The sequence below is a fragment of the Macaca nemestrina genome, chromosome 4 (assembly GCF_043159975.1).
Source record: "Macaca nemestrina isolate mMacNem1 chromosome 4, mMacNem.hap1, whole genome shotgun sequence".
Classification (NCBI taxonomy): Eukaryota; Metazoa; Chordata; class Mammalia; order Primates; family Cercopithecidae; genus Macaca; species Macaca nemestrina.
This window is the reverse complement of record NC_092128.1, coordinates 151,898,570-151,919,276: the sequence shown is the minus strand read 5'-3', so window position 1 is coordinate 151,919,276 and position 20,707 is coordinate 151,898,570. Positions and strand designations below refer to the sequence as shown.

The 20,707-nt window shown below is 44.9% G+C and overlaps 1 long non-coding RNA gene across 3 annotated transcripts in view; it reads right to left on the bottom strand.

Moving 5' to 3' along the window:
• LOC105483381 (uncharacterized) overlaps window positions 1-20,707 on the bottom strand; it is an 88,120-nt gene that overhangs the window by 15,054 nt on the left and 52,359 nt on the right. For 2 of the 3 annotated variants that reach the window (XR_011621729.1, XR_988215.2), the window contains exons 3-4: window positions 17,805-17,997; window positions 7,339-7,444 (exon numbers count right to left, since the gene is read on the bottom strand). This is a non-coding gene — a long non-coding RNA (uncharacterized lncRNA). Of the gene's footprint in view, window positions 1-4,384; window positions 5,044-7,338; window positions 7,445-17,804; window positions 17,998-20,707 lie in introns of those variants that run through there. The other variant, XR_011621730.1, reaches the window with a different exon arrangement.

Here is a 20,707-nt window from a genome sequence, read left to right as displayed (position 1 = left end):
AGGGTCAGAAAGACATCAACATCACAGAAGTGGCACAATTTTACTAGGAGGTGAATGAGTTTAACTCATAACAGAAGGGGCCTCAGATAGGGTCAGCCGTAGGAAAAATGAGAAATTTGCTTTTGATTTTTCTAGCTTATTCTGGAACTCTCCCTCGCTTCCTCTGTCATCTCCCCAAGCATTCCTGAATGCCTTATATATACTTAGTGGCCAGATGCCCACTAAGAGCCACCCACCTGAGTCCCCGAGCCTCCTCAGTGTTATAGGATTTTTCTTCTCCCGCTGTACCAAGTCGAGTCCTCCATTTGTAACTCAGTTATAACTATGTGGTGTCATGTTACAATCAGAGGCCAAGGCGTCTTACCTGAAACCCCGGGGGCCAGATGTGTTTTGGAATTCAGCATTTTGCAGCTTTCAAAAAGATAATACATTGCGTCTGCAGCTGCTCTATATTGTGTTAAAACCCCTGAGGGATCTGGAGGCAGCACCCCATGATCAAAACCATTAATATTTCTGCAGCAAAATTCATGAATATTCAGAGTAAGTGGGGAAAATAATGATTATAAATGGTCTCTCATCAGGTCAGGTTTTGCAGCCAACAGAGCACCAAAAACTTTCAGTTTGCAGAACTTTTGAATTTTGGAGTTGCATGTAGGGACTGTGGACCTGTATTGACACATCTTTCTACCCTACCAGGCTTAGCTGGCTCCCTACCCATCCATAGAATCCGAGGTCTCAGTACAATGTCTGACTAAATAAATGATGAATGAGGTCAAAAAGGAAGTGCTGGAAAATCAAAATGAATCCTGTATTTTTTCCCTCCAAAGTGCTGTCCTCCTAGGGGAAACTGGCTGATCTGATCAACTAATATAGAAGTGAGCGAACTTTTGTTTTTTGTTTTGTTTTGTTGTTTTGTTTTGAGACAGTCTTGCTCTGTCGCCCAGGCTGGAGTGCAATGGCACGACGTCAGCTCACTGCAACCTCTGCCTCCTGGTTTCAAGTGATTCTCCTGCCTCAGCCTCCTGAGTCGCTGGGATTACAGGCACCCACCACCGTGCCTGGCTAATTTTTGTATTTTTAGTAGAGACAGGGTTTCACCATATTGGTCAAGCTGGTCTCAAACTCCTGACCTCAAGTTATCCACCCACCTTGGCCTCCCTAAGTGCTGGGATTACAGGCGTGAGTCACCGAGCCCAGCCTGAAGTGGGCAAACTTTTTCAGTAAAAGGCCAGATAGTAGTTTTCAGCTTCACAGGTCAGACAGTCTCAGTTGCAACTACTTACCTCTGTCACCGTGGTGCGAAAGTAAGTTAACAGGCGTGGCTGTGTTTCAGTAAAACTTTACTTACAATAACAAGAGAAGGGCCAGAAGTTGACCCACAAGTCACATTGTCTGACCCCTGGACTAATACATGCAAATGTCTTATTTGATGATCAGGATTCATTCAGCAAACAATTACAGGGCTTCTCCCAAGTCCTGGGCGCTGTGCTTGTACTGGAAATTCAGCAGTGAAAACCAAGTTTCTGCCTTCACAAAGCTTACATTTTTGTTGGGTGTGGTGGCTTACACCTATAATCCTAACACTTTGGGAGGCTGAGGCAAGAGGATCGCTTGAGGCCAGGAGTTTGAGGCCAACCTGGGCAACAAAACGAGACCCCATCTCTACAAAAAAAGTTTTAAAGTAAGCCAAGCACAGTGGCTCATGCCTGTAGTCCTGGCTACTAGGGAGATTGAGGCAGGAAGATCACTTGAGTCCAGCAGAACTTATTTTCATAAAAACAATGTGGTCAAAATTCAATGTTCTATCATATTTGTAAAAATGGCTTGTCAATTTGCCCAAAATGATTTGTTAAATAATCCAGTTTTTGCCTGTGATTTGAAAGCCAGTGCCACATCATCACTCACCAGGTTCCCATGGGTACTTGAACCTACTCCTAAGATTCTCAAATCTGTTCCTTGGCTTCTTTCCATTCCTGCCCCAGCGCCTTAGCCATCTCCACGAACACGGCTTTGTCATATGTCTGAGTGTCTGCTGAGGCTAATGCTCCTTCATTCTGAGGGCTGTAACCTTAGAGGTGCCCACCGACCTGAGATACTCGCCCCTATCTCCGTGAGAGTTGGAAATTGTAAGATGCCAAATTGGGGAAAATAAGAGCCAGACTCCACCTGTATCAGTCAGAGTTTGCTCGGGAAAACAGAGACCAATTTAACATTTCCAGCTCAGAGAGACCATACAAAAAATTAGAAACTTAACAATAATAGCATGAGAAGGGAAGAGGGAGGGAAGAGTTGGTGGTGGCTCAGGAAACTGGCAAAGACTGCCAACAGTCTCAGCTGTTTTCATTTCCCCATCGTGGAAAGTGCGTGGGTGTGTGCTCCAGCCCGCACAACTGCAGGAGGGCAGGGCGGTAGGCGGGGACCCCTGACCTTGCAGAAATGCCTCCTGTGGACCCTCAGTAGAGAAGTCATGTGAGTGAGAGATGACCTTTTGTGGGATTAAGCACCTCAGATTTGGGGCTGTTACCAAATCTATGTGAAAGCACAGCCTTTCCTGACTCACAAAGTATGTTGGATTTTGAGTTTAAAAGGAAGGGATTCACTCTCTCTCTCTCATTCTTTCAAAACACACACACACACACACACACACACACACACACACACACACACACACCCTCTGTTTTTCAAACCACCAACAGATGGTTACGTATGGGGCCAGGGAGGAATGGGTGGAGGGAACAGAGATGGAATTCCAACTTCCTTGAATATTCTGTGTTACGTGGTTTTCACATTGGAGCCATGTAATTGCTTAAAATATCTTTCTTTAAAAACAAAATTAAAACAAAATAATACAGCCAGGCTCCGTGACTCATGCCTGTAATCCCAGCACTTTGGGAGGCTGAGGTGGGAGGATCGCTTGAGCTCAGGAGTTCAAGACCAGCCTGGGCAACATAGCAAGACCTCGTCTCTACTAAAAAATGTAAAAGGTTAGCCGGGTATGGTGGCACATGCCTGTAGTCCCAGCTGCTTGGGAGGCTGAGGCAGAAGGATCACTTGAGCCCAGGAGGTCGAGGCTGCAGTGAGCCAAGATCATCGTGCCACTGCACTCCAGCCTGGGTGACAGCACAAAACTCAAGAAAGAAGAAAAAGCAAGAAAGAAGGGACAGGGCACGGTGGCTCACACCTGTAATCCCAGCACTTTGGGAGGCCAAGGCAGGTGGATCACGAGGTCAGGAGCTCAAGACCAGCCTGGTCAAGATGGTGAAACCCCATCTCTACTGAAAATACAAAAATTAGCCAGGTGCAGTGGGAAGCGCATGTAATCCCAGCTACTTGGGAGGCTGAGGCAGGAGAATCGCTTGAACCCAGAAGGCAGAGGTTGCAGTGAGCCGAGATCACGCCACTGCACTCCAGTCTGGGTGACAGAGTGAGACTCTGTCTCAGGAAAAAAAAAAAAAAAAAAAAAATGCATGTGTCTACTGAAAAGATGTAGAAGTAAGGACAAGCCAGGGTGTCCTAGGTGCACCATTACAGGGACAGTGAGCACCTTTGCACCCGTATTTTGATATCTAAATACCATCCTCCTCTAACAGGAGCCAACATTCCTCGTTGAAATAGCTGACCCAAGGTCTGAGACCGAAGGGCATGTGATAAGCCTGGGACATTTTGTTTTTGCTCAAAAAGCAAGGTCATTGTCAAAGATTCGTATGGGGACCTTAAAAGGATGAACGGTCGAGTTTGAAAGGATGCCCACTGCATGCCTTTTGACTCTTTTTCAACTTGCATTAAGATTTCTTCACTCACCCACAAGTTATTTAGCAGTGTGTTTTTAAATTCCCAACTCATGAGCATTTAAAAATTGACCTTTTCGTATTTTTAACTTGGCCAAGCACCAGTGGCTCACACCTATAATCCCAGCACTTTGGGAGGCTGAAGCAAGAGGATCACTTGAGGCCAGGAGTTTGAGACCAGCCTGGGCAATATAACAAGACTTCCTCTCTTAAAAAAAAAAAAAAAATTAGCCGGGCATAGTGGCATGCAGCAATGGTCCTCGCTGTTTGGGAGGCTGGGGCAGGAGGATCACTTGAGCCCAGTAGGTCAAGGCTGCAGTCACCTATGATTGCACCACTGCACTCCAGCCTGGGTGGCAGAACGAGAAGCTTCTAACTTTATAGCGATGTAATCAGAGGACAAAGACTGTATGAAGCCTATTCTGTAAGATTTATGGAGGCTACTGTGTGGCCTAGCAACCACATGATTAGTGTCTGCAGGTGGTCAAGGCTCTCTATGTACCTAGCACTGAAGGCAGAATTCCATGTGGGTCAAGGCTGTGGCTTGTGTGGATCTCCCATATCTTTGCTCGTTGATCATCTGATTGGCTTATCAATAATTGAAAGAATTGTAAGGGTGGATTTATCAATGTCCCCTGCAGTTCTGTCCATTTTTAGCTTCATCTAGGGATATTTTACCCAGTGTATCCCTGTATAGAATGGCTGTATCTTCTTGCTAAATAGAACCTATTACCATTATGCAGACACCAACTCTATGCCTTCTTTTTGTCTTGAAGTCCGTTTCGTCTAATATTTATCTAAGTACTGCAGTCTTTTGGGTAGTATATTACGGACAGATCTTTTTCTCCATCCTTTTATTTTTGACCTTTGTGTGCCCTCTGCTTTAGATGTACCTTTTAAAACAAGAGACAGAGGTGGAAAGAGTAGTTAGGATAATAGACCCCTCCTCCTCCTCCAGAAAAAGGTGTAAAATCACTGACTTCTGCAGACATGGCTTGGATTTAAGGCAGGGGCCCATTTCAGCCCCTGCCCATCTTCTGGTTCCCTAGATGGAGTCAGAGAAATCAGATGGGGAAAGAGCAAGTTCCACGTAAAAGAACCCAAGGAATCTGCATGTCTCCGGAAATGTAGAGAATGCAGGCGCCCTCAGTTCTCTTTCCTTCTTTTCTTTTGCTATATTTGGCTTTTGTTTTCATTGCTTTTTAACTCTTCATGAGGTCAGACACACAACTTGGGGACCAGAAACTGAAAGAGCCTGCGGGGAAAAGAAGAACTCAGTAAAAAGAGACCCACTGAAAAGCCACCCCATCCTGGGTCTGTTAGTTCCACAGTGCTCTATGAAAGACACTCCACATTTCAGTTACGTTGTGAGCTCCTTCCTTGCGTGCAATAGGCTTTTCTGCTAAATCAGAAGATACTCAATTTAGAGCAAAACTTGTATGTCCACATTTAAGTTCCTTTATGAGCTCCTTCCTGGCGTGCAATATCCTTTTCTGCTAAATCAGAAGATCATTGATTTAGAGCAAAACTTGTCTGCCCAGAGAAGCAAACCAAGGGCAGCACGTGGGTGAAGCACCCAGCCCTAACCATCAGGGAGCAGGAGGGAATTTGGTGAGTGAGGCAGTACTGGTCCATCTCCAGGCAGCCAGTTTTCCGATCCATGGAAACGTTGGAGCCTTTTGGAGGTGTCCAGTGATGGAGATGAGTGCCTGGTTGGTTGAAAGCAGTCACTGCTGTGAGGACGGCAAGCCGGGAGGAGAAACAGAAGGCAAGCAGAGTGAGTCAGAGTCAAAGTCTCAGGAGCAATGCTTTCGCACCTTCTGTCCCATTTTCTTTTCTGCACATGTATACCTGATTTCCCAGTGAACTAGAGAGAAAGAAGGGACTTATGGACATTAAGTAGAAAGCAGCAAAATTCGAGCTGGGCGCGGTGGCTCATGCCTGTAATCCCAGCACTTTGGGAGGCCGAGGCGGGTGGATTGCCTAAGGTCAGGAGTTCCAGACCATCGTGAAACCCCTTCTCGACTAAAAACACAAAAAAAGTAGCTGGACATGGTGGCAGGTGCCTGTAGTCCCACCTACTCAGGAGGTTGAGGCAGGAGAATCACTTGAACCTGGGAGGCGGAGATTGCAGTGAGCCAAGATCGCACCATTGCACTCCAGCCTGGGCAACATGAGCAAAACTCCGTTGTCAAGAAAAAAAAAGGAGAAAAATTCAAAGTTTTTAATCGAGTTGCAAGTACATCAGGCTTTTCAAACCAACTTATTAACTTAAGAAAATAGCCTTTGACTTAAAGAGACAGACTCAAACTCATGACATGTTTGTTTTTTTTTTTTTTTTTTTTTGAGACAGAGTCTCACTCTGTCGCCCAGGCTGGAGTGCAGTGGTGCGATCTCGGCTCACTGCAACCTCTGCCTCCCGGGTTCAAGTGATTCTCCTGCCTCAGCCTCCCAAGTAGCTGGGACTACAAGCACCCGCCACCAAGCCCGGCTAATTTTTGTATTTTTAGTAGAGAGAGGGTTTCTCCGTGTTGGCCAGGTGGGTCTCTAACTCCTGACCTCAGGTGATCCACCCTCCTTAGCCTCCCAAAGTGCTGGGATTACAGGTGTGAGCCGCCATGCCTGACCTCATGACATGTTTCAATTAAGACATGACTATCTACTCAAAATAATTATTTTTTAGAGAAGACATTTAAAATGGAAACTTTGGAAGTCAGTTTACCCACATGGATCACATGCTTTCTAGAAATACCACACATTTAACCTAAACATTTCACTCACAGGAACCTGTCCTAAGACCAGAAAGGGTCAACTGGATGCAGATGAAGGTATGAAGATGTTAACAGCCTTGCTTTTTATAACAGAGAAAACTCAGAAAATAACCTAAATGACTATTGGTAGGAGATTGATGAAACAAATAATGGCATACCTATGCCGGGGAATACTTTATAGCCATTAAAATTATGCAACAGATCAATAATTATTAACATGGAAGACAGCCATTGCCAAAGCAACATGATACCATTTTGCTTTTAAAAAGAAACGTGTGTACAAAGGTATGCATACCTTAAAAAGTGTTTGAAAATTATTCATCACAATGTTAACAATGTCTATCTGAATGTTAGGATTATTGGCAATCCATTTTTTCTTTGTGCTTTTTTATATTTTGTAAGTTACTTGGAAGAAACACACATTATAATAATGTATAAAAATTAAAAGTTATTAAAGAGTCCATTGATAAAATTCTTTCAACATTTAAAAGAATAATTGATCTATTTATGGCTTGTGTTTACTCTAAATTATAAATTCTCAAAGAATAGGGAGCGTTTTTTCTTCTTATATTCTCTCCACAGCTCCATACGCAACACTGCATGTAATAAGAACTCTGTAATGGCTGTTGATTGACTGGGTATTTAGACGTCAAGCATTGAGCAGATATTAGCAAAAATAGCTAAGAACTAAATTGCATGGCTGGGCCTTTGGCACTAGAACCTTAATAATTGAAAACTAAAACCTTCAAGTCATTTGTTTTTATTATAAATGAACCCACCTCTCACAACTCCCCTTCGGTTTTGAAATCCTGCCAAAGTGTTTCTTCTGATCCCATCCCTTGGCTAATGTGAAAGTTTTAAAAGCTTCTTAATGACATCATTATCCTGCAAATAATCATGAAGGAGACAAAAATGAATCAGGTTTTTGGTAAAGCTATGCATAGACCTGTGATTTCTGATATGAGAGCAGAGATTGTCTAGGCAACTTAGAGAAGGTGATAAAGTCTTATTTGGCCATCCCAACTTTCTCACCAGCATCTTTGACCTCTGTGTCAGTCAGCTATTGCTGTGTAACAAACAGATCAAAAACAATTCAGTGGTAAAGAAAAATAGCATGTGTTTTTTAAACTAAACTGGGCTCATCTGGGAGTCTCCGCTTCTTGAAGCTATGAGTCTGGTTGGCCCCATCCCTTCCACCTCTATGATTTGGACCTCAGTCTACACCATGTGTACTCATTATGGGGTCCATGTTAAAGAGGCAGAAGCTATTCAAGGGAAGCTCTTCTCATGTCAATAACAGAAGGGCAAGAGTGCCTGCCCAACTGTGCAAGCATACAGCAAATCTCTGCTTGTGTCATCTATGCTCACATCCTTTTGGCCAAAGCCAATGCCCCACATCAGCACAGCAGGAAAATGGATTCTGCCTCCGTAAGACTACACAGCAAGCATACATGATAGACAAACAAGAATTCAATCTACCACACCCTACATTTCAGCAAATCTCATTCACCACTTCTCCTACTGAGCCATTCAGTGTCTTCATGCAGTCCCTGGCTTCTTCACATGGAGGTATTGTGAATGGAATGAAAGGAAATGAAAATTGTATTATTAGAAAGCACATCATGTGGGAACATTACTGAACCCCAGGAAATGAACTATAGGATTTCAGACAAGACAGCCCTCCAAGACACTTCTATATAATCATCTATTCTGCCCAAGGGAAAAGGCAGTCCGGCCTGGAGTGGTAAACTGCACCTTCTGCACCTTCCTTTTTTTTTTTTTTTTTTTTTTTTAGATGGAACCTCCCTCTGTCTCCCAGGCTAGAGTGCAGTGGTGTGATCTCAGCTCACTGCAACCTTCACCTCCTGGGTTCCAGTAATTCTCCTGCCTCCCGAGTAACTGGGATTACAGACACCGACCACCATGCCCGGCTAATTTTTTGTGTGTTTTTAGTAGAGATGAGGTTTCACCATGTTGGCCAGGCTGGTCTTGAACTCCCGACCTCAGGTGATCCAACTGCCTCGGCCTCCCAAAGTGCTGGGATTACAGGTATGAGCCACCGTGCCCAGCCTACACATTCTTTTGAGTAAATAAAGGCTGATATGATGTTTGTTTTGTTAGCCCAGTTCTTTTTTCTTGTGAAGATTCTTTGGAGAGGAAAAAACTCTTCCCCAGCAGAGATGGGTGCATGGTCTGGTAGACTGAATTCTTGTTTTTCTATCATGCATCCTTGCTGTGTAGTCTTACGGAGGCAGAATCTATTTTCCTGCTGTGCTGGTTTGGGGCATTGGCTTTGGCCAAAAGGATGTCCAGCATAAATGACACAAGCAGAGATAGGCTGTATGCTTGCACGGTTTTCATCTCTCTTAGTCATCTTGTAGCCAGAACGGGAAAGGAGCACAGGGCAGAGGCACAGAGAGAATTGTGCCAGGCACACGAGGAGAGTGCTTACAAGCTGAGGGAAGAATAGAGTCCACTTTGCCTCAATTTGAGAAGATACACGGTGATTGCCGCCACAGCGTGGGGCAGGCAGGAGGTCACCTCCGTCGGCTGTCGTAATTGGCACCATCTGAGGAAGAGCATTTAGATTTCCTTCAAATTGCTGAGTGGCAACAGCATTTACGCTAATGACTCCATGCTTTAAATCTCTAGGGAAAGCATGTGAAATTTTCCTTTACAGAGTTGTAAATGAGGCTGTGTTTTGGGGGGGACCGTGGTGAGGTGTGCAGATAAATGGGAACCCTATTAGGAATGTTGAAAGGAGGCAAGTCGTGGGTTAAAGAGGACTTCTGCAGTCGTTAGCAACTAACAGAGACTTTTAGCTTTTTCTCTCCAAATCTAGACGCTCATTGGCAATTTTCATGTCTATTATGTTCTGAATGAGAAGGGGCATCTGTAGTTCTCAGGGGCTTGAATGTCGCTGAGATGAGAGGAACGTAGAGCAGTATCATCACTAACACAAGGCAGTCCATGGTGAGACCTAGAGATGAGTACCAAAAATGAGGGAGGCTTGAAAATAGGATGATTAGGCCGGGTGCAATGGTTCACCCCTGTAATCCCAGCACTTTGGGAGGCTGAGGCAGGTGGATCACTTGAAGTCAGGAGTTAGGACCAACTTGGCCAACATGGGGAAACCCTGTCTCTATTAAAATACAAAAAAAAAAAAAAAAAAAAAAAAAAAACCAAAATCCACATGTGGTGGTGGTGCACACCTGTAATTCCAGCTACTCAGGAGGCTGAGGCAGGAGACTCACTTGAGCCTGGGAGGCAGAGTTTGCAATAAGTTGAGATTACACCACTGCACTCTAGTCTGGGCAACTGAGTGAGATTCTATTAAAAAAAAGAAAGAAGGAAGGAAAGAAAGAAAGAAAAAGAAAGAGAGAGAGAGAAAGAGAGAAAGAGAGAAAGAGAGAAAGAGAGAAAGAAAGAAAGAAAGAAAGAAAGAAAGAAAGAAAGAAAGAAAGAAAGAAAGAAAGAAAGAAAGAAAGAAAAGAAAGAAAAAAAAGAGAGAGAGAGGGAGGGAGGGAAAGAAAGAGAGAAAGAGAGAGAGAAAGAAAGAGAAAGAAAGAAAGGAGAAAGAAAATAGGATGCTTGGAGGGAGGGGGTCCTCAAAGCATGGCTCTCAGACTGGCAGCTACAGCATCACCCAGGAGCTTGTTAGAAATACAAGTTCTTGGTCCCTACCCAAGCCTACTGAATCAGAAACCCTGAGGGTGGGACCCAGCAACCGTGACCTTGAGAGGTGCCCCAGCCATCTCAGGGTCCTTGACCAACCACCTAAACTAGGGAGAGAAATCAGGATTAGGCCTCCATGGGTCAGGCATTCCATTCCAACCAGAGCTCAGTAGCAATATTAGTCAGTAGTAGTATCTGTGTTGAATAAGTTTACTGAAAGCTGATCACAGCGAATGAACAGGAATGGGAGTCTAAGAATGTGAGAATATAAGGAAACCAGCCTCCTCTCGAAGGCAAGTGAAGCTAAAATAATATAGAATCTAGGCACACGTGGTTCACGTCCGTAATCCCAAGGCTTTGGAAGGCTGAGACAAGAGGATTGCTTGAGCCCTGGAGTTTGAGACCAGCCTGGGCAACATGGCGAGATCTCGTCCCCACAAAAAACTTAAAGATAACAGACGTGCTATCATGTGCTTGCAGTCCCAGCTACTTGGGAGGCTGAGGCAGGAGGATTGCTTGAGCCCAGGCATTCAAGGCTGCAGTGAGCTATGATTGCACCACTGCACTCCAGCCTGGGCAACAGAGTGAGATCCCATCTCTCCAGATGACATCATGGGAATGCCTAAAGCCAGGTCTATTCCTGGACTTTGCAATTGCAGGAACCAATACATTTCCTTTTCATCAAAGTCATTCTGAATTGTGTTTTTCTGTCCCTTGAAATTTAAAAACTTCTAACAGATACTGATGGTTTAGGGTCTAAAGGTCAAAGGTGCTGCTGACTTCATTACAGTACACACACAAAAAAAATGGAAGTACTGGCGTCGAGATGTGAGGCTGTTCTTGGCTGGAGAGGACCAGCCTGGAAACTCTGGTCGCTTCCAGGCCCTCAAATGGTAAATGCTTGAGATTATGAATAAATATGCTAATTACTCTGATCTGATCACTATAAATTATATGTATGGCAACATCATTATGTATTCCATAAATATGTACAATTATTACACGGTAATTTGATGTTTGTAAAAACAGATATTAAACAAAACTAGAGATTTTTGGGGGTTTTTTGGGTTTTCTTTGTTTTTTGGGGGGTTTTGTTTTGTTTTGTTTTTTGAGACAGAGTTTCACTCTGGTTGCCCAGGCTGGAGTCCAATGGTGCGATCTTGGCTCACTGCAACCTCCACCTCCTGGGTTCAAGCGATTCTCCTGCCTCAGCCTCCCAAGTAGCTGGGATTACAAGTGTGTGCCACCATGCCTGGCTAATTTTGTATTTTTAGTAGAGACGGGGCTTCACCATATTGGTCAGGCTGGTCTCGAACTCCTGACCTCAAGTGATCCACCTGCCTCAGCCTCCCAAAGTCCTGGGATTACAGGTGTAAGCCACCATGCCCAGCCAAGTTTTTTAAATAAAAACATTGTATAATAATTGAGAGAGAGTCCTCAAGCCCTGCAACCCCTGCTTGGCCTACCAGTGTCTCCAAGCACACCACACAGGAAGATGTAGCCCCTGTCCTTTGGCGTGGAGTCCATGAGCTAAAACAATCTGCATCACCTGGAAGCTGGCTAGAAATGCAGGTTCCCAGGTCCCACCCAAGACTTTCTGAGTCAGATTCTGCATTTTAATAGGATCCCCATGTGATTCCATTGATATGCACATCGAAGCTCCAGAAACATAGTTTCAACCTATTCACTGGGCAAAATTATGGTGGATGAAATCCCAGTTGTTTTAGCAATCAAATTGGATTTCTACTCATTCCATCTGATATAAAGCTACACCTCCAATGATCAAGATAATCAAACTACTAAGTCACCCTATGACTAGGTATGAGTCCCTTCTCACACTGTTGTAAAGAACTTCCTGAGACTGGGTAATTTATAAAGGAAGGAGGCCCAACTGACTCACAGTTCCACATGGCTGGGGAGGCCTCAGGAAACTTACAATCATGACAGAAGGGTAAGGGGAGGCAAGGCACGTCTTACATGGCAGCAGAGTGAGAGAGTGAAGAGGGAAATGATGAACACTTTTAAACCATCAGATCTCATGGAACTCACTCAATATCATGAGAACTCACTCAATCATGAGAATAGCATGGGGGAATCACCCCTATGATCCAATCACCTCCCACCAGGTCCCTCCCTCAACCCCTGGGGATTACAATTGGGGGATGAGATTTGAGTGGGGACACAGAGCCAAACCACATCAGACTATAATTTGATTTAGTATAATGTACTATAATTAATATATAGATTACACACACATGTGCACATGCATGCACACATCACACACACACACACACCCATTTAGACAGGGTCTCACTCTGTTGCCTAAGCTGGAGTGCAGTGATCCAATCATAGCTCACTGCAACCTCAATCTCCTGGGCTCAAGCAGTCCTCCCACCTCAGCCTCCTGAGTAGCTGGGACTACAAGCACATGCCACTATGGCTAATTATTTTATCTTTTTTTTTTTTTTTTTGTAGATATGGGGTATTGATATATTGCCTAGGCTGGTCTCGAACTCCTGGACTCAAGCGATCCTCCCAACTCAGCTTTCCAGAGTGCTGGGATTATAGGAATGAGCCACTACACCCTACCAGGTTACATTTATATTGTATAGACTTTACTTTGAAGTACACTAGGCATTAGACAGTATTTTTTATGAATATGTGTTTATCGAATTGTGTGAATGTAATACTACAGAATATTAAGACAAAATACATGCTTTGACTAATGGTATTACATTAACCGTGACCATCAGCATTATGAACAAAAGTTGTTGAGTAGTGACTCAACTCTTAACTTCATACATTTCCAATTGACTGAGTGTCCAGAATAGCTCACTGGATACTTGGCTGGTACCAAAAATCATTCCTTAGAAATGAAGACAGCTGAAAGGGCATCAGAAATCTCCCAACAGTTCCTCTGCTACAGAAAGTAAATTCTATCTTGTTTCCTGAATGTCAAAGTGATTTTTTTTTCTGGCTTCCTCTGTGATTAAAAAAAAAAAAAGGACTACTTGGAAGGCTTTTGAAAGTTTGTTTTCATTTCTGGTCATTGTTCATGACACAACTTCAGGGTAACAGGCACCAAAGGGATAAGAATAGCGTGGGTGCTACTATGCAGTGAGATCAGTCACAATAAAGACTGGGAAAGAATAAAGAAAAATGACCAGAGCTTGTTTTTTAAAAATGCAGAGCTGAATCTATTCAGATGCAAGCAAAGGAGGAAGAGCTCCTGAAGAAATGCACTGAGCATAACACAACATTTACATTCTGGATAGGGGACCCTGCTGGTTGTGCTAATCAAGGATTGATCAACAGCGTTGTGGTTGCAGCAGAATGAGCTCATAGGTGTGTGGGGGGGGGGTGGAGGTTAAAACAAGCCCCGTTGTTCATTGGCATGGCAAATGTCTTCAGTTTGGTCCAGAGGGGATCTGGGGTCAGTTCAAGTGCATGCTCCTCTGTCAGCAGCAGCTGGCTGGGGCCAGGTGTGATGGAACACAAGGGGCCGTTGTGATGTGTCTTAGATAGGTGTTGCTGTGGTGGAAATTTTTATATGCAACTCTAATTCACTTAGTCAGCAAAAATGGATCCTTTGATATTGATCACTTCATTCTGATCTTTGCTCCCACGTCATGAAATTGGAGAGGCTTTTCTTGTCCCAAAATCGCATCCCCTCTCCACCCCTGACTCTAGTTCACATCTCTGCATAACTCCTGTCCCTGCCTGTCATCCTGTGAAAGGGACTGCAGTTATTAGAACCCTGCATCTTTGCTGCTGCCTCATCCACTTCTAGTGGAAGCTTCACCAGGAAAGGTCTTTGTTTGCGTCCCCCTATGCACCCGCCTGAGTTTTCAGCACCTAGGACAGTGCCTGACACCCAGTAAGTACTCAGTAAATGTTTCCAAGTAAAAAGCTATGCATCAGGCTGGGCGCGATGGCTCACGCCTGTAATCCCAGCACTTTGGGAGGCAGAGGCGAGAGGATCACCTGAGGTGAGGAGTTTGAAACCAGCCTGGCCAACATGGTGAAACCCCGTCTCCACTAAAAAATACGAAAATTAGCCAGCCATGGTAGCTCACGCCAGTAATCCCAGCTACTTGGGAGGCTGAGACAGGAGAATCACTTGAACCTGGGTGGTGGAGGCTGCAGTGAGTGGAGATTGTGCCACTGCACTCCTGCCTGGGTGATGAAAGTGAAACTCTGTCAAAAAAAAAAAATGCATCAAAATGAGGGAATAGGGAGAGATTTCTGGATTTGGGGTTTGTTTTATGGTTTTTAAGAGTTAGAGTCTCACTCTGTCACCCAGGCTGCAGTGCAATGGCACAATCATAGCTCCCTGCAGCCTTGAACTCCTGGGCTCACACCATCCTCCTACCTCAGCCTCCAGAGTAGCTGGAATTACAGGTGCACACCATCGTGCCTGGCTAGTTTTTGTTGTTCTTGTTTGTTTGTTTGTTTCAGTTTATGTTGAGACAGGGTCTTGCTATGTTACCCAGGCTGGTCTTGAACTTCTGGGCTCAAGCAATCCTTCCATCTCAGCCTCCCAAAGCGCTGGGATTACAGACAAGAGCCACTATGCCCCACCGAGATTTGTTAAAGAACACAAAATTACAGCCAGATAGGAGAAGTAAGTTCTAGTATTTACAGCACTGTAGGATGGCTACAGTTAACAATAATAGATTATGTGGTTTCAAATCGCTAGAAGGAGTATACAGAATGCTCCCAACACAAAGAAATCCTAAAAGTTCGAGATCATGAATATGCTAATTACTCTGATCTGAACACTATAAATTATAGGTATTGCAACATCATTATGTACCCCATAAATATGTACAATTATTATATGTTAATTTAATTGTTTTAAAGCAATGCATCAAGTATTAGACAAAACTAGAGTTGGTTGTTTTCTGGGAGTTTTGTTTTTGTTTTTGAGACAGATCTGGGTCTGCTGCCCAGGCTGGAGTGCAGTGGTGTGGCAGAGTGAGATCTGTCTCAGCTCTCTGCAACCTCCCCCTCCTGGGTTCAAGCGATTCTCCTGCCTCGGCCTCCTGAGTAGCTGGGATTACAGGCATGTGCCACCACGCCTGGCTAATTTTTGTATTTTTAGTAGATGGAGTTTCACCATGTTGGCCAGGCTGATCTTGAACTCCTGGCCTCAGGTGATTCACCCACCTCATCCTCCCAAAGTGCTGGAACTACAGGCATGAGCCACCATGCCAGGCCAAAACTAGAGTTTTTAAATAAAAACATTGTATAATAAAACATAAGTCAGGCCCAGGTGGGGTGGCTCACATCTGTAATCCCAGCACTTTGGGAAGCCCAGGTGAGTGGGTCACCTAAGGTCGGGAGTTCGAGACCAGCCTGACCAACATGGAGAAACCCCATCTCTACTAAAAATACAAAAGTTACCCGGGCATGGTGGTGCATGCCTGTAATCCCAGCTACTCGGGAGGCTGAGGCAGGAGAATCACTTGAACCCGGGAGGTGGAGGTTACAGTGAGCCAAGATCATGCCATTGCACGCCAGCCTGAGCAACAAGAGCGAAATTCCATCTCAAAAAAAAAAAAAAATCATAAGTGAAATGCTGTATACTTCAGTTAAAGTATGTCTCAAATCCTACGTTAAAAAGCACAGGAGCCAGGTGCAGTGGCTTACACCTGTGGTCACAGCACTTTGGGAGACTAAGACAAGATAATTGCTTGAGTCCAGGAGTTCAGGACAAGCCTGGACAACACAGCAAGACCCTGTCTCAACAAAAATAATAATAATAATAAGATAAAATAATTAGCCATGATGGCATGTGCCTGTAGTCTCAGCTACTCAGGAGGCTGAGGTGGGAGGATCACTTGAGCCCAGGAGGTTGAGGCTGCAGTGAGCTATGATCACACCACAAGACTCCAACCTGGGTGACAGAGCAAGATCCTATCTCGATTTTTTTTTAAGTATAGGGAGATGGGAACGCTCACATCCCGCTTTGGAAGACAATTTATCAGCATTTGTAAAAAAAAGCAAATTCTCCTACCCTTCCATCCAAGAGTTCTCCCTCTCTGACTCTACACCAGCCCCCGTACATAGGAGGCCAGAGCACACATGTTCACAGCAGCCTCATTTGTGAAAACCTGAAAATGAGTTACAGTCTCTCTCGACTGCTTGCTTCCCATGGGCCTCATCAGAGCACACAGCAGGCGCTCAGCGAATGCAGCCCTCATTGTCCTGCAGGACGCCTGCCTCTCCTCTCACAGCCAGTGCCGGGCCATCTGCATGAGTGACCCAGTCTGCTCCACCAGGGACAACTGTCTCTTTCCACACTTCCCACCCCTAACAGGCTGTCTTGGATCTGCCATGGTCTAGCAGCCTGAGCTCCACCTGCTAAGTGGCCATAGCCTCTACAGGTTCTGCTCGGCGGAGACTGGATGGCCGGCACAGACATCACTGGGTTTCAGCTCAGCCAGACTTAGGCACTTAGGGGAACCTTTGTGAACAAAAGGCCCCCAAAGAGCTGGTCACTTGGGCTTTGCTTCAGGAAGCAGAAAGAGAGACACAATTTGTCCCACAGGGAGAGCTGCCACTTTGTCATGGAAGGCTGAGTTACCTCTGGGGCTCAGCCAACGGCCGTCTTCAATGCCCCCACATCCACCAGACAGGGAAGGCTTTGTGGGCGCTTCTGACTTGTCAGACCTGGAATTCAGTCCTGAGCTCCTTGACCAATCACCTAAACTAGGTGTATCAAGCAGAGAAATAGGAATCGGGCCTCCATGGGTCAGGCATTCCATTTCAACCGGAGCTCACAGCTCAATAGCAATACTAGTCAGTAGAATTTGTGTTGAATGAGTTCACTGGAAGCTGATCCCAGTGAATGAAAAGATAAGCACGGACAGGCAGCACTGAGAAATTTCACGACAACAGGGATGAAGAGGAAGTCCCAAAAGATTCCAAAACAGAGAGGGAGAGAGACAGAGGCGGGGGAAAGGGAGAGAGAGAGAGAGGAGGAGAGAGAAGAGAGACAGAGAGAAGACAGAGAGGGAGACAGAGAGGAGGGGAGAGGAGGAAGAGGGAGGAGAGAGAAAGAAGACAAAGAAGAAAGAGAGAGGAGAGACAAAGAGGAGGAAAGAGAGGGAGAAGAGAGAGAGGGAGAGGGAGAAGAGAGAGAGGGAGAGGGAGAAGAGAGAGAAAGGAGGGGCCGGGCGTGGTGGTTCATGTTTGGGAGGCCGAGGCGGGTGGATCACCTGAGGTCAGGAGTTTGAGACCAGCTTGACCAATATGATGAACTCCATCTCTACTAAAAATACAAAAATTATCTGAGTGTGGTGGCATGCACCTGTAATCCCAGCTACTCGGGAGGCTGAGACAGGAGAATCACTTGAACCCAGGAGATGGAGGTTGCAGTGAGCTGAGATCACATCATTGCACTCCATCCTGGGCAACAAGAGTGAAACTCCATCAAATAAAATAAAATGAAATAAAATAAAAATGAAATGAAATGAAATAAAAATAAAATAAAATAGAGAGAAAGGAAAGAGAGAGAACGAAAACAACTTGCCCACAAAGGAATGAATATTGAATTGGGTCCTACCTCCTCACCGGCAGCAGCTGCTTTTCAAAAGCACTCTCTCTCTAGTAGCTGTGTTGAAACCCCAGCCCAGCACCCCAGAGGGTACGTCCTGGTGGAGGCTGCCTCCCTTCAGAGGCCAGAGGCTCCCACTGGCAAAATTGTCAAGCTTGTTCTGCCTCCAATATCCAAAGAGTGTCACCAAATGCCAGGCCACCTATACAGAACAAAGAGGAAGATTCTAGTTCCTGAATCATACCCTGAGTAATAGGAAGTTTATTTTAACTCAGAGAGGCTAGAAATTGTTAGAGTTCATGCTAAGCCCTGAGCCATCAGTGGTGGCAAATAGCAGCAAGCTTGTCCCACTGTGTGCAGCTCTGGTCGGATCAGCGTGAGCCACTGCATCACTAAAGAGGCCAGGGCATGACGAGCATTCCACACGCACATCCACTCTTAGGGCGCATCCAGGTGGAGAAGCAGCAGGAACTGTGCATTGAGTTGGCCCAAAGGCCACACCCACTAGGCCACCCTAACTTTAAAGAATTCTATTGTGGCCAGGCGTGGTGGCTCACGCCTCTAATCCCAGCACTTTGGGAGGCCGAAACGGGTGGATCATAAGGTCAGGAGTTCAAGACCAGACTGGCCAGCATAGTGAAACCCTGTCTCCACTAAAAATACAAAAGATTAGCCAGGCATAGTGGCGCATGCCTGCAGTCCCAGCTACTCGGGAGGCTGAGGCAGGAGAATTGCTTGAACCCGGGAGGCAGAGCTCGCGGTGAGCTGAGATCTCGCCACTGCACTCCAGCCTGGGCAACAGAGCGAGACTCCGTCTCAAAAACAAACAAAACAAAAACCAACTCTACTGCAATGTTTACTCAAACACCATCGTTTCAATTCTGGCTCTCTCTTTTCTTTTTACTCTCTGTATATATTATGGATACATTTCTCTCTCTCTCTTTCTTTTCTCTTTCCTCTCTCTTTATTTCTCTCTCTCTCTCTCCCTTTTTTTTTTTTTTTGTTTGTTTCCTTTTTTTTTTTTTAAACAGGGTCTTGCTCTGTCGCCCAGGCTAGAATGCAGTGGTGCAATCTTGGTTCACTGCAACCTCTGCCTCCCAGGCATAAGCAATCCTCCTGCCTTAGCTTTCGTAGCAGCTGGGACCGTAGGCACACACCACCATGCCTGGCTAATTTTTGGTTTTGTTTTTTGTTTGTTTCTTGTAGAGATAAGGTCTCCCTATATTGCCCAGGCTGGTCTTGAACTCCTGGGCTCAAGCCATCCTCCCACCTCGGCTTCCCAAAGTGCTGGGATTACAGGCGTGAGCCACGGCACCCGGCCTCTCTTTCTTTCTCTCTCTCTTTTTTCTCTCTTTCTCTTTTTTCTCTTTCTCTATTTCTCTTTCTCTTAATAATTTAATCTTTTAAAAGTTATCTCACATGGCAAAAGTTTGGCTTTACAAAGCAAACAAAAAAAAACTTCCCCATGAAAAGCATCCTGATTCACTACCACTGTTTTTCATTTTTTCCTGTTTTTCAGTGCATTTGACATATTCGTCACTGTCATAGTAGCACGCGTATAATTTTATGTCCTGTTTTTCATGTAGCCTCCTATTAGCACTTCCCATCTTGCCCCTCAGCCTTCGTAGCTGTCATTTTTGATGTCTACATAATATTCTTTGATTGAGTACACCATGATTCATTTTCTTCTCTCCTGCTTTTGGCCACTTTGGTTGTTTCCAATCTGTGCCATTATAAGTAACACTGCAATTAACGGCTTTTATCTCCTCAGATACATTTGCATCTGTTTTATGAATTAAAAGCAGCTGAACTGACTTCTGTGTCATTCCTGTTTGAACAAAAATGGAATGTCCTGGTTTCGTAACAGGCGACAATCTAAATTTAGACTCACTGACAGAGCTGTGCGACAAGGGGAACTGCAGAGTAGAGGTCGTAAAGCATTTCAGAAAACGTCTATTTAGTTCGTTTGTCCCACTTTGGGGAGAAGAGGAAGTCTTGTGTTGCTCAAGTTCAAAGTGAGATGCAAGATTGGTAACTTTACCCTTGGCAGGATTTTTTTTTTAATGAATAAATTAAAAAATTAAAAAAAAAAAAAAAAGTATCGTGACTGGGCACAGTGGCTCATGCCTGTAATCCCAGCACTTTAGAAGGCCAAGGTAGGTGGATCACCTGAGGTCAGGAGTTCAAGACCAGCCTGGCCAACATGGAGAAACCCCGTCTCTACTAAAAATACAAAATTAGCCGGGCATGGTGGCGCACACCTGTAGTCCCACCTACTCGGGAGGCTGAGGCCGGAGAATCGCTTGAACCCGGGAGGCGAAGGCTGCAGTGAGCTGAGATGGCGCCACTGCACTCCAGCCTGGGGGACAGAGTGAGACTCTGTCACACAGCAACAAACAAACAAAAACAGTATCACTTCCAGTTCTGTTCCTTTCTTCTGACCTTACTATGCATGACCAAAGTGAAGGCCAACTATGAATGCGTGATGTCCAAGTTCTCTGAAATACTGGATTAACACTGAGAAGGTTTCTGGTTTTCGTATTTTTTGTCTCCACAGGTAAAGCAATGCCTGGTGAGGGGAGAGCATGTATGTTTGTGTGGAGGGTGATGAATAAAGAAAAGTGACCCATGAAGACCCTCAGAAATTTAAAATGATGGTTCCAACATGGAGCGCAACAGAGCAGGTGAGGAGTAGATCAATGCACCTGAAAATTAATTATGGCCCCAATAATCAAGCCACTCCCAAAGGCATCTCATGTGAATTTCCTGTGTGGAGGATTGACAGAACAGAGGAGAGACAGAAAAGTAATAGTGAAATAAAACTACCCGAAGATAAATGAAGACACAAGTATTTGTACTAGATGAGTTCACTGGAAGCTGATCGCAGTGAGTGAAACAGAGAAGCGCTTACA